This window comes from Camelus dromedarius, chromosome 20 (assembly GCF_036321535.1).
Source record: "Camelus dromedarius isolate mCamDro1 chromosome 20, mCamDro1.pat, whole genome shotgun sequence".
NCBI lineage: Eukaryota > Metazoa > Chordata > Mammalia > Artiodactyla > Camelidae > Camelus > Camelus dromedarius.
The window spans coordinates 12,417,933-12,432,467 of record NC_087455.1 but is presented as its reverse complement, the minus strand read 5'-3'; the positions used below and the strand labels follow the sequence as shown (position 1 = coordinate 12,432,467).

The 14,535-nt window shown below is 38.3% G+C and overlaps 1 protein-coding gene across 4 annotated transcripts in view; it reads left to right on the top strand.

Annotated features, from left to right (window-relative positions):
* NSMCE2 (NSE2 (MMS21) homolog, SMC5-SMC6 complex SUMO ligase) overlaps positions 1 to 14,535 on the top strand; it is a 208,467-nt gene that overhangs the window by 75,070 nt on the left and 118,862 nt on the right. The gene's annotated exons all lie outside the window — the stretch shown is intronic.

The window sequence follows — 14,535 nt, the reverse complement described above, 5'->3', positions numbered from 1 at the left end:
AAACATGAACCAAAATCCTCTTGCTCCTGCCTATCTTTGTGATAGTGTAAATTCCATGTGATTTTTAGGTTTGTCGCCTTCCTAGTGAACTTTATTATACTCATGTTTTTAATGAACATAGTTTTGATTTAAAAATAAGAGTGGAAAAAATAATCAGTTGTACCAAAACAAGTTTGTAGGTAGTATTTGGCAGAAATGTATATTTTCCATACAGAGAAGTATATTTGTTTTCTTTTCCCCCCTCTTTTCCCATATAATCCACATAACAATTTGATGTAATTTTATTGTTTTTACATTAGCATCAGTTGTTTTTTCTCTCAAGTCTGAGGCTCTTTTATTCCTTAAAGAGTTGAAGCAGTTACTTTTTTTTTTTAACTTTAGTTTCAGATCACCTTCGTCTGCATACACAAGGAACAGGAATGCGTGGTGTAAGATATAAATTTACTTTATATTCTCATGTGTGCATAATATAGGGATTCATATTTTGAAATAGGCTTTTTTTTAAAATATAAGCGTTTTCTTTAAATTGATGCTGAGATCTCAAAAAATGACTGAGGAAGCTGCTTTACTTTTGTCTATTTTACAAATAACTTAAGTTTCACAATTTGGAATGTTTTGCAATCATGATGAGACTTTTGCTTTTACTGTAGATTTAAACAGTAAGCATTTTTTCCCCACATTTTTAAGTCTATTTTTTTGTTCTTCACTGAACAAAACAGCTACCAAAATCTCTCTAATATAATTTGCACTGTTCCCCTAAATGGGTGATAATCCCCCAAACAGATTATGATTTGCTAGTGCCTTTCTGGTCTTACAGTGCTAGTGAATTGCAGTTTTGGTGTTGGTCGAAAGAGCCAAATGTGTTCTATTTTTGTACTTGAAGCCAATAATCCCAAATTATGGCAAATTTAGCATCTGTTCGTAATTCTTGATTTTTTTTAGATGTTTTATAATACAGATTGAAGGACAAATACCCCAAAATATAAATTTCTTCCTACTTTGTTATTGTTTACAAGGTTATTATTCCACTAAGAAAACTGTAAAGTTTTTTAGAATGATATACTTATGGGGAAACACTTTCTAATTAAGAATATATAATTCAACAAAATGATAATTGTGGGAATCATAGTTATTGTTTCTTTAACTCTCTCTAAAATAGGGGGTGGGGAAAGGTGTCCCCAGGCCAGCAGTACACATTATTTGGCTGGATAGTTAAACCTTATGACAAAGTAAATTTCTATTGAAGAAATGCTTCCTTGTATAACATTTCCTTACATATGGTGCCACTTGAATTAAGACATCTTTCCCTTTTATTTCTCCTAAAATATTCTTTTAAAATGTTTTAAAATCTCAAATGACAGAACAAGCAAAATATTAATGCTCTCTTAAGATGCTCTATAAGATGTGTATACATTACTTGAGAAGTATAATACTTAGTGCGTTATTATTAGCATTATCAGTGAAATTTGCATCATGCCTACTGTATTGTATTTCTTTAGATTTAATGCTAGTGAGGATACTGATTAGCACCAGACTCCTACAGTTTTTGTGGAGCCAAGTCAAAGGGACGATTATTTATAAAGAAGTCAATGGAGGGTTAGGGTTAGGATTAGGATAAAAAAAAAAAAAGAAGTCAATGGCTCTGTTTATTTGGGGATATGTTCTGAAGGCAAGGAATTATAATAGTAATTTTTTTTTAAAGATTAGAAAATACAAGCCAGAGAGAGATACTTGCTTCGAGTTATCTATTTCACAAAGTGAAGGCTAAAGCATTTTTGTGGTCTGCACGTATCAGAAGAATTCTTTCATGAAAATCACCCCATATTTTCACCAGCTTTATTATACAAGAACATAAATTACATGGGATTATATTTTACCAAACCAGGATCTAATCAAGCAAATGCCAGGAAGCTCTTAGGTGGGGGGAGGTCAGGGGAGACTGAAATCAGGTGGACTGCCTGGTGGGTCGACCTGAGGAAGTACCCTACGCTGCCCAGGCGTGCTCTGCCGGCAGAAGTCAGCCAACCCCGTTGTAGCTCAGTGGCTGGTTCTCAAACTGTCTGGTCTCAGGATCCCCTTACATTCTTAAAATTTACTGAGGGCCCTCAGAAAGCTTTTGTTCCCATGAGTTATAGCTGTTGGTGTCTCTCTTATGAGAAATCAAAACTGAGGAATTTAAAAAATACTAACCCCTTTAAAAAATCAGTCATAAGCCCATACGTGTTAATATAAAGGGCATTATGAAATGTAACTGTGTTTTCCAAATAAAGAAAAGTTAGCGAGAAGAGCAGCAGTGTTTTACATTTTTGCAAGTCTCTTCAGTTGCAGGCTTAATAGAAGGCAGCTGGATCCTGACGTTTGTTCCTGCCTGCAGTCCGCTGCGGTACGTTGTTCTGGTTGAAACATACCAAGAACATCTGGCCTCACACATAGGTACTTGGACTTGCTGAGAGGATCTTGCAGACCACCTGAAGTTCTCACTTGAAAACCACAGATCTAGGTCAAGGGTCAGTAAATTATGGCCCATGGGCCAAATCCAACCTACCTCCTGTTTTTCTATGGCCTGCAAGCTAAGAATGTCTTTTTTTTACATTTTTCAATTGTTGGGGGGAGGAAGTTAGAAGAAGAATATATGACATGTGAAAATTATATATAAAAGTCAGATTTCAGTGTTCATAAATAAATTTTTGTTAGAATATAGAGACCCTCGTACATTTACCTGTTGTCTGTGGGTGCTTTGCACCCTAATGGCAGAGTTGAGTGGTTACATCAAAGACCATTTGGCCCACAAAACGTATATTTACTATTTGGATCTTACAGGAAAAGTTTACCGAGTCCTGATCTAAACTATAATCAGAAACAAGGGAAAGGTTTGTTGTTGTTGTTTACTTTGGATTTTTTTCATAAATATCATCCATGTGTCTCGGGTATGTTGAGAACACCTTGTGTGCCTACTGTATGCGAGTCATTGCAGCTGATGCTCTGAGATCAAAATAAGGCAGAGTCCCAGTACTTGGAGAAGACAATGTATACAAACGTGAAATAATGCGAGAACCATGAAAACTAATATCCAATCAAAAGCAAAGACAAAATGTCAACAAATATTATACAATGTGGGCCCTAAAGGAAAGAGTCACAATAGGAATGCAGATTTTGTCTGTGTCAGTTGACAGGGACTGCCTGGAGCTGTGTGTTCAAAAAGATTTTGAGGCTGAGTTCAGGCCCAGCAGGAAAGACTGTGCTGAAGGAGTACAGTGGGAAAGAAGAGGGGCAGCACAGGTACCTGGTACTGACCATCCCTAGAACGCAGAGGTACCAGATACAGTATACTCATTTAAGGATATGATTACTCTAGAGGTAACATACTTCAGTTGTACACAGTAAGTTATCTTTGGTTGTTATTTATGTCTTATGGATATTACCAGGCATTAGATCCAGCTTTTCTGGACAAATTACTTTATCCCTGGGTACATGGGATCCTGTGTATTAGGGATATTATGTCTGCCCCAAACTCCCAGGATTATTACCAAGGTTAAGTGAAATAGTAGATCTTTGCAAACTCGGAGCTTATTTAGGTTTATTACTGAGAAGGAACTAGTACAGCATAGTGGAAAGAATATGGTTTTAGCAGCCAGGAGACCTGGGTTTGAGTCAGTTAATAAGCAGCCTGGTCTCCCTACTGATGCCACCCAATTTTCTCAGTTCTGTTTCTTGGAGTCGTACAAATCAAGATTGAGTAAACATAATTTTTATACTTGGTGGTGGTAATGATAAATGTTAGGGAACAATTTCACAGAAAATAATTCTGTTTCCCTAAATAGTAATCATGTTCTTACTAACCCAAGTTGTGAAATAAACAATATGACTTGGTTTAGGGTGGACAGAACCAGACTTTGTTGGATGAAATTATTTTAATGTATCTGAACAATATGTTCATGTAATGTTTTCTCTTCCTTGCCTCCTTTACTTAAACTGTCTACACTATTACAACTCAGGGTTTCCTCCAATTTCCACATCAGGAGAACGTAATTAGAATGTGTAGACACCTCTGTATAAAGACTTTCTCTAGTCATCAAGTGATCTTTTTGATGTCCTTTTAAATATACCTGTTATATGATTAGCAGGCATCAGAAGTTTTTGTGTAGGTGAGCAAGGCAAAAATTGAGGGCATTTGACAATAATTCATACTTGGATACCTTTACAATTTAAGGGTTTTGCTTTGTGGTCAAAAATAGAATTTACTGTGCATCTGAGATCTTTAGTATTAAAATAATCTAATATGAAATTAATTTTGATGGTACCTTTAGATGTTAAGGGAAGAGAACCTGTCTTTTTTTAATGCAAATTTGCTCATCTGAAGATGGTCACCACAAATGTATCAGTATATTTAGATCATATATGAGATGTGCAGAATATAAGATATGGAGATATTTGAATCCATGAGTGAAACCCAGAAATCAATTTCAGTGGCAATGATATTTGTATCCAGATATGTATACATACACACACACACACAGGAATTTACACTATAATATTGTAATTATATGGATTCACAAATTAACTGGGTACCTTCACTTGAAGCATGCTCATTATATATCTCAAAACTGATAAAATAGGGAGTAGTCATTCATTTCACGAAAGAATTCACTCCAGGATCCCATTAAACAGGGAGCTCCTTAGGAACATCGGAGTACCTTGACTTTCCTATTCCTTGTGGGTTGCTTACCCCTTCCTTAAGCATGTATTCAAAGCCACACTAGTTCCACGAGGGTAGGAGCTTCTATGTTTGGCCTACAGTTTTCCTTGAGGTCGAGGCGCATGGTATCTATAGCACAGGTCCTTGCTGGTCACAAGAATCCTCAGGAGAACTGTCATATGTTGAGAGCTTATGCCTTACCTAAAGGAGACCTCCCGCCACCAGTGCCAGTCTGCTGTTCATGTGGGTGAGAGTGGACCCAGTGTTGCCAGATCCTTGGGTTCTTTTGGAACACAGAAGCTTAGCTGATTATTTTTCAGTTTCTAAGTTTTAAAAACACTATGCAAACAAAACTGTCAGTTTGTGACCTTCAATTTTACCTTCTCATAATACCATTTTCCGGTGCCTTGTTATGTACTTAGCAAGGGACATCAGCATTAACTTGGCCAATTAACAGCAGATGATGATTTCTTCAAAGAGAGGGGTGGGTTTACTTCCAGATACTTCAGAGTAAGGCCAGAATGTGCATTTGATGTCATTTGGGAATGTACAGTAGAAACCCAGTGGGTTCTGTTGGAAAGCAGGTGGGGAGTTTATGGTGAGGACCCAGGTATGGGAGTCCCTTGCCCAGGTGCAGGTAAACAGTGGAATTATAGAGAAGATTAGCACCTTTGAAGATGGGGAAGGTGTGTGTGTGTTTTCAAGCCTGGGAGAAAAGAGATGAGGAAGAAACAAAGGTGGTGCCAAGAGGGCAAATGGTTGTGCCTAGAAATGTGTTGACTGCATTTAAACTACACACAGTGTTGACCAATCTGACTTAATCCTGATACCATTCAGCCTGTAAATCTGTTTGTCAGAAGGTATAACTGTCTATCCAAACAACGTGTATTGCTGGTCTGTGATTAACCAAAGCCCAAGACCCTTCCAGGCAGGAGTAATTTCTTATTCATCCCTCTGTTCCTTTTGTTCCTCACTGAGTCAGAGCTCAGCTAATATTTATGGAACAGAATTATTCAGCTGGAAAAAGAGGGTCAGAACCTAGTTAAGTCAGTCTGATGATAAAACTCCTTTTCCCTCCAATACTGTTTCATCAGTAAGGAAGAGAATACGAAGAGAAGGAAAGTTACATTTATAGGGTTGAGATCTAAAATCAGCAGCAAAGTTTAACAACTTATATTGTCTTTGAAAATCCTTTAAATTACTCAAAAAAGATAACATACCTGACTTTGTACTTACAACCCTTTATAGTTATACGTTGGTGTAAATGTATAGTTTTATCTGTAGTAATGCAGTTTTTAATACCATAGTAGCATCGTGCTCAGGAATTGAGTTGGCTCACTTTAAATGTGGCTACTGAGAACAGTTAAGCAAATTTATAAAAATGTAAGTTTGCTGGCTCTTCTGTAGACAGTTTTATGATCTCTGTGGCCCTCAGTTGAGCGTCATTTTTTCCCTTGATTTTGACAAACCCATCACCATTCATTTGCTGGATGACCGTTAATTGTTGGGAAATGCTAAAAGTCATAAGTTTCACAACAGAGATTGACTTTTTCAGGCTGGATTGCATCCCTGGCCTGAGGACTCTTGCTCATTGAGTGAAATTTATGCCCTATGCATTTTTTTTTTTAATCTTTGTGTATTTGCCTGTCTCCCCCTTCCTCTTCTCTGAGTCAGTCTGTCTGACTTTTTTTGTCTCTTTCTTCCCTTCTGCTTTCTTTGTTTCCTACCCCATGCAGTTTCTCTTTCCCATAGGTCTTTACTTACATCATTGGTAGCTAAATGCTACTATTCCCATCTTAATGATGAAGCAGCCTCAGAGAGGCTGAGTGATATGCCCAAGGTTACAAAGCTAGTAACAGTGGAACCAGAAGACTGGAGATGCCAAGGGTAGAAAGAAAGCATTAGGAAGAGATGTAACTATCCTCTCTTCTGTTTCATAAAGCTGTTATTTCCTAGGGATTTTTACATTTTAAAGCAGATTTGGGGTACCACATAAATAACTGAATTAGTGAAGAAAGAAAGGGAAAATGATTAATTAAAATTAGATTGATTCTGTCATGTTGGAATTTTAGTCAGGGTATTAAACTGTCTTCTGTAACTTACTTTGGTCAAGGTCACAAAGTTAAGTTACAGAGTGAGACTTCAAACTGAGACCAGATCCCATGGTTTTGGTGATACATTCAGTAAATAGTGCCTAAGAGTGCCATTTCTGGTGTAAAATAGTTGCCATACTATGGCAGAGAGGAGTAGGATATTTATTGCACCACAACTTTAGAACAAATTCCATGAGTGTATTTCAAGCATAACAACAATAATCCCATGCACACACATCATCCCTTTTCATCTTCGCAAGATCCACGTGTGGGAAAGGAATGCATGAAAAATGCAAGTTCTGTTTTTAGCAGACTGAATCCTGCAGGTGACATATTTACCCAGTGTCTCACAGTCAGGAGGTCACAAGGATAACAAATACATTTCCGAGGAAAGGGGAAGCTGTAGAATGAGAGATGGCTATAATTAAAGTTATTAGGAAAGAAAGGTTCAGTTATCAAGGGAGAAATGAGTCAGCAGCAAGTTTAAACGAACTGTGAACTATGGGTGTTTCTCTCCTGGTGGCTTATTTTGAGACAGTATGATGCCATCCGTGCCCAGAAAGCAGCCTGAACCTAGAATAGGAACAGGTCTCCTGGGGATGATGCTCATCATGCTTAGGAAAAGAGTTATCTTGTCAAGTTACTAATTCCTGAGGTTGGAAGGATTTACGTTTTATAATTGTTAGATCTATGTAATGGGTACCCCTTTGTAACTGACACTTCCCCCTCATTCCAGCCCCTGACAACCACTGTTTTGTTTTTTTTTTCTTCCTCCATATCGTTTTAACTTTTCCAGAATTTTGCATACCTGGACTCATACAGTGTGTAGCCTTTTAAATGGCTTCTCTCACTGAGCAGAATGCCTTTGCGTTTCCTCCACAGTGTTGCTAGGGTTGCAGTTTGTTGCAGTGTGCTGCTAAGTAGCATTCCATCACATAGATATATCAGAGTTCATCTGTTCATCTATCCAGTTACCAGTCCAAGAGCATTTCCGTTGTTTCTAGCTTGGGGCCATTATGGATAAAGCTGTTATAAAGCATTCCTGTATAGGCTTTTATATGTTTGTAAGTTTTCATTTCTCTTGGGTAAATATCCAGGCATGGGATTGCTGGCTTGTATGGTGAGTATCTGTTTAACTTATAAGAAACTGACAGACTTTTTTCCAATATGGTGTACTATCCTGTATTCCCATCACAGTATGTGAGAGATGTAGTTGCTGTGCACCTCACCGCCTCACCAGCACTTGGGTTATTTTGGTTTTGTTTTTAATTTTAGCCATTCTGATAAGTAGGCGGTGTTATCTCATTGTAGATTTAATTTGTGTTTTTCTAATGACCAATGATGTTGAGCATGAAGTTCCTTTTTTATGTTTAAATTTTTCATATAATGTTCATGTTTTTCTATTTGTGTACCTTCTACATTTATTCTTTAATTCATTCAAGAATCATTATAGATGGTTTATGACAGTGGTTCTCAAAGTTTGTTCCCATACCAGCAGCATCGGCATCACCTGGAAACTTACTAAAAACACAGATTTTCAGGTGCCACTCAGCATCTACTGAATCTGAAACCCTAGGTTGGGGCGGAATCTTAACAAGCCCTCCAGGTGATTCTCCTCTAAGCCAGAGTCTTGAGGACCATTGTTTTGCAGTAGTGGCACTTATCCATCACTGCAGATCAGTATCAACCATGAACCTTAAAAATAAAATTAGAGCTCAATCCCCACCCCTAGAGATTAATATTTAGTTGGTGTCTAATGGGGCCATAGGCATTTTTTTCCTTAAGTTCTCCAGGTAATGCTGAGGTACAGTCAAGGCTGAACATAACTGATCTACCAAAGGTTGTTTGGCTAGGCATCCAGAGGACACACGTATCTGACTTCTAATTCCAGATCTCATGGAGTTTATTATCTAAAGGGAAGATCCAGAAATAAAGGGAAGATCCAGAAATACACAGCATAGTTGTAGGTACATACCAGTTTCTCAGTAATTACCTAATGAATTAAATTGTACTTGGGGTCCTGGGTTGACTATAAACCAACTTTATTCTTCTATGTCTGAGAGCCCCATTTTTATATTCCATGTTGTACTTCACATGCATTCATCCCACAAGTGTTTGTTGAGTATGCTGGGAATGTAGCCGTGAACAAAATGGGCAAGTCCCGGTGCTCTTGGAGCTTTCACTCCGGCCTTTGGCACCTAGTTAGCATCTACTCACTTTACAGCATTTAGAGGGAATACGGTACACATCTTAATAGCTCTAAAATAAAGTTGTCTACTCAGTGCATAATTCACAGCCTTAATAATGATTGTACTTGTGTATTTGTTATACTCAAGTATTGTCCTTCAGAGTTATTTGCCTTCTATTTGTTAATAATTATATTAGTCATGAATCTTTTTCTTGATAACTTTTTAAACTCATGTATTTAATCAGCTACACTGATAACAGTGTTAAGGACAGAGACAGTCCAACCCGTGGAAAGATCCTGGAATTTGAAATCAGAAAATAAACAATCAGATTCTGGCTCAGCCAAGGAACAGTTAGTATTTTTGATCAGATCAATAGAATTTTGCTACATTTCTGTGAAGTATAGGTAACATAAGAATAATAATACTTCCTAGCCCACAGAGTTGTATAAGGAGTTAATCAGTTATTTTTAAATGGAAAGTGAAAGTGTTTTATAAACTAATATACACCCCCAAATATTAAGTTTCCTAATTCTTTTAGCTTTCTTAAAGGCATTAACCTTAATAATTTTAAAGGTTATACATTTTATACATTATTAGCAGTTGGCACAAATCCTCAAGTGCAAGGAGACAAGCTCAGAGTGTTTTAGTCATTTTGTAAGAGTGTGAAGAGATTGTAACGATGGATAAAATAAACTATCAAGTAGTGAAGGAACGTTCTGTCATTGACAAGGGTGTGAACAAAACATGGCGATAAGGTAACAAATCATTTTTCAGTAGAGTATTGGTTTTGGCAGCCTTTTCTTGATGGGGCACAGAGGGTGAAGTGTCAGGAACAGCCCTGGTCACATAATGAACCGTGCTGTGATGGTGAAGTGTACTTATTATGAGCAGATGTGGTGGAGCTGCAGCTGTCATCACTGTGTCCTGTATGGGCCTCTCCTGTGTTAGGGATTCTCTTATACATTAGATTTAACTGCAGAGAATCCGCTTTGTGTTTGGGCCTGGCTATTTAGGTTTTGGTTTTATTTTGTTTTGTTTTGTTTTAGCTTTTTAAAAAAAAAAATCACCTGGTGACTTATTTCAAATTGTATTTTTTAGTGAACTAGAGCCTCTGAAATGCAGAGCACTGTGCTAGGCACTAGGACCAGAGGCAAGAAATTAATGTCTGAGAGTGAGAGAAAAAGGAAACGGGTCCCTTGAGATCACAGGGTCCTCAAACTTGACTTGCAAAATGTGGAGAGGAAATAAGAATGGGGCGGGGGTTGATGGAAGGTATTGAGTTGAGTTTTACAAAATAAATGTAGCCAGTGTATTTTTTTAAGTAAAATAAAAGTTTTCCAAAATTTTCGGGGTCAGATAAATTCATTGGTTTTCTTTATATGGGATACTTAGTTTTCATGATACAGTTTGCATTTGGTTGGAATGTCTGCTGAGCCAGATCAGGTGCTTGTCTGCCATGATTGGTGATGCCTGCAGTACCTAGGACAGCACCTGGCATGGAACTGGTGCTTCCTATGTATTTGGGGAGTTACTGAAGGACTACAAAGGGAGATTAAACTTTATGGAACCCTTTTTTCTCCCCATGGGACAAGTATTTCATGGCAGATCCTTTGATGCACATTAGTCCTGGGAATGAGAGGCTGGGGTAAGGCATCGTGTCCCTTTTCCTCAAGGTCACTTTGGCAGACCTGGGCAACAGCCGTGCTGTAAGTAAAATGTGGCTGCCAATTGGCTGGAGGTGTTCCCAGACTTTCTGGCAATCTTCCTTGCCCAGTTTGACCATTGGCTGCTTACTGATAGAAAGGACTCCCTTCCTCTTTCCTTAGGGGGACACTGCTTTGATTTCATTTCAGCTGCATAAAGCAGGAAACTTACAGGTTAGACTCAAGAATTTTTAATTCCTCTCCCCAACCATCAGCCTTAGTAACCTCCATCTCTCCCATTATGCGATAGCATTGATTTTTCTACCCACACACGAAGCATTAAGTTGACAGTACATCTTACGTTTGGTAGTATTATATTATAGAGTCAGGAAAATACCGTAGTTGCTTATTTAGGTCTATCTTCCTTCTGCTTCAGAGCACAGTGGTTTTTCTTTTTTTTTTTTCTTTTTAACATTTTTTATTGATTTATAATCATTTTACAATGCTGTGTCAAATTCCAGAGTAGAGCACAATTTTTCAGACAGTGGTTTTTCTTTACCTTTCCCAAACCAAAAGTAAAAAATTACTCCTACAAAGAGATGAGTAAGAATTTTCAGCCAGGGAACAAGATGTGCTCTCTAGTCCCATTCCTAAAAACCTCTACCAATCCCTTCTCCATTTCTTTCTGCTTCCACTGCTACTACGGCTCTATTTCCAATTTTACCCTAAGCCTTCTAGGGGCTCCCTGCTCCAGACTTGCCTCCTGTCAGTTTCTGCTAGAGTGACTGATCCTTCTAAAATATACATCTGGTCATGTTGTCCGCCATGTGGTCTTCCAGAGGTCCTTCCACTCTTCTGGAATAAAGGCACTTCTGGCAACCAGGCTCCCTCCCCCTTTTCTTCTTTCCTTCCTTCCTTCCTTCCTTCCTTCTTTCCTTCCTTCCTTCCTTCCCTCCCTCCCTCCCTCCTTCCTTCCTTCCTTTCTCTCTCTCTCACCATTCTCCTCTCTAGCTTTTTGATCCAGGCACTTGCAGTTCCCAGAAAGTATTGTGTTCTCTTTAACACATACTCATCTCTTCATGGAATATCCTGCTTACCCCCTCTCTCTCCTTACTTGGTTACAGCACAGTCTGTCCTTTTGCCTTAATGCAGATATCAGTGACTTCATGGAGTCTTCCCGAAGGTCGACTCAGTACACCTCTGTAATGTGGGACCTGCAAAGAAGTTTTAATCTGGAGAGGGATACCTAATAGCAAAGATTAGGAAGATTAGTGTATGATTGGGAAGAAGAGTAGTAAATTTGAAGTAAAGGTTATAGTGGCTTTGAAATATACTGATTATTTTGTTTAAATAGTGTGCAACATGGAAACCAACACTGCGGTATCCTGCTGATAAACTGCTATTTGAACACGTATGCGTACTGTCCTTTAAAATATTCTGTATCCACTGCTTTAGGTGATGGTACATGCCAGCTCAGACATACTGACAGAAATATATTAACTTTCTCATCTTGACTGACTCATTTGACTTGAATAGCAAGTTCCCCCATGACCCTGCCCCTAAAAATAGAAAGTATATTATGGTGTTTTCAGAATTCCAAGCTTTGAGAAGCAGTAAGCTGTTCTGTTTTTGCTCTGATGGCTGTTGGCCTGCAGTTGAATTCTGGTAATTGCACGAGCTGCAGGCTGGAGGTTGAAGTTGGAGGAGAGGAGGGGGCCCTGCTGGAGCAGAGGGTTGGGGGAAGTGTGTTAAAAGTATAGGTTATAAATACTGACATTGTAGTTAATAAAATATACCAACTGTATCTGAGAATTAAGCTTAAGCTTTGGGTAATATGATAATTTAAGATAGCAATTATCAACTGAATATTAAAGGTACAGGATATATAATGAGACTTTAAAATGCTTTTCTGGTAATTATACTTTGGGGAATCAGTTCTGATAAAATAATCCCAAAAGCAAATGCTTTGTGTACAAAGATGTTTCTCAGTGATGCTCATTTGGAAAATTTGGAAACAATCAAGAGATTTGGGGAAATTATCTAAAAAATGAAATGTTTAGAAAATGCTTTATTATATAATACGAAGTTTAAAAGCAGTATAAATATAGTATATATATTCTGATCACCATTACCAGGTAAGAAAATTCTGTATGCCATGAACAGAAGTAGAAAGCAGCACAGGACATGATTACCAAGTAATCTAGTTAGATCTTAAGTACGTGGGACATCAGATTACAAGGGTAAGTTGGGGCTGATTTATGGAGTTACTTGTTGCCTTAAATAAGACAGTTTAATTAGTAAATCATGGGGGAACATTAAGTTTTTCATTAGGTGAGCCATCTGATTAGATTCAAGCTTTAAGAAGATAAATCTGGTTGTGGTATATAGGCTACATTGGAGTGGGAAGAGGTCTTCTTACAGTGTCTCAGTACTGATGATATCCTGAATTACGATGGGGGAATTGGAAAACAGGATGAATGCAGGAGCTGTTGTGAAAGTAAAATCTGTAGGACTTGTCAACTCGTTCAAAACAATAATAGACATGGGCGAATAAGGAGTTGAAGATGGTGCTGAGGTTTCTAGTTTGAGTAACTGGGAAAAAGATGATACCATTAAAAGTAGCAAGATTACTCATGGAAGAGCTGGTCTTCAGGTGGGGAGGAAGACTTAAATGTCAAGTATATTGAATATAAGGCATAGATCTTCAACAGATGGGAGTGAGCAAAGCAGTGGTGTAAGACCATGGATAAAGAGAGAGGGAAGAAAGGCTCTTCACGTGGTCTCATGTGATAGCTGGAGCTGTGGGGGTAGGTGACCCATGCAAAGGGAAGAGTCTAAGATAGAGTCAAGGAGAGGAAGAAGAGGAGGAGCCCGCAAGGAATGCGCAGATGGCTGGAAGGAGGACTGATGGGCTTATGGGCCAAAAACATTAAAGGCAGAGTTTTTCTTCTTAGTATCATTTTCTTACTCTGGTTGAATTTCCTTTTACTAAGGATGCACAGACTTCTCAGTCCTACACTGAAAATTATTCATATTTTTCATTTCAAAATTCCTTAACTAAACACCATAATCTAGTAAGATGTTGGGGTGGGGTGTGGAATTAGCCATTGCTTTTAATTTTCCATGTTTCTCCTTCTTGCTAGTAGTATTGATCAAGGGTTTGCTTCACTGCGTCTTTTGCCCCTCCCAGATATGGGTGTTTAAAACAATAAAGGTTTGAAGTCACACCTGACTTCCCCTATCCAATTTGGAAGCAAGGAGCACATTGTGTAGTTTTAAAAAAAAATTTTCATGATGCATAAGGGGATGGAGATGAGGTGTACTCATTTATTAGTTAATAGATTTTTTTTAATGAGTCAAAAACTTAGCAATTACTTTTTATTTAGAAGCTGTGCTTTAATCATAATTAGACTGTTTTATTCAATTAGAGTTTTAAGATTATTTACGAATAAACATTACACATCTAGAAATTATCTGAATTGGCTATCAAGTTCAAAACTGCTGTGGAAGAGCAACTGGTATTGTGATACCATGTAAGCGTTCAGTTTTAAATTTAAATGGTGTCGAGTTTCCAGCTCTCTCAGTCAGCTTTTGTTGTGGAACGAGCTACCCCAGAACTTAGTGACTTAACTGCCATTTATTTAGTTTGTGAGTCTGTGGATTGGCCATTCAGACTGGGCTTAGCTGAGTGGTTATGCCGCTGGTCCGGCTGGGCTCACTCACACAGCTGTGGTCAGCGGCCTGGGTGGCTTGGGGCTTCTTGGTCTAGGGCACCTGAATTAGAACAGCTCGTCCCTGCTCCACGTGGTCTCATCCTCCTGCAGACTAGTTCAGGTTTGTCCACACAGTGGCAGAGGGAGGTAAGCGCCTCAAGAGGAGAAGCAGGTATCTTGAGGCCTCAGCTTGAAAATTGC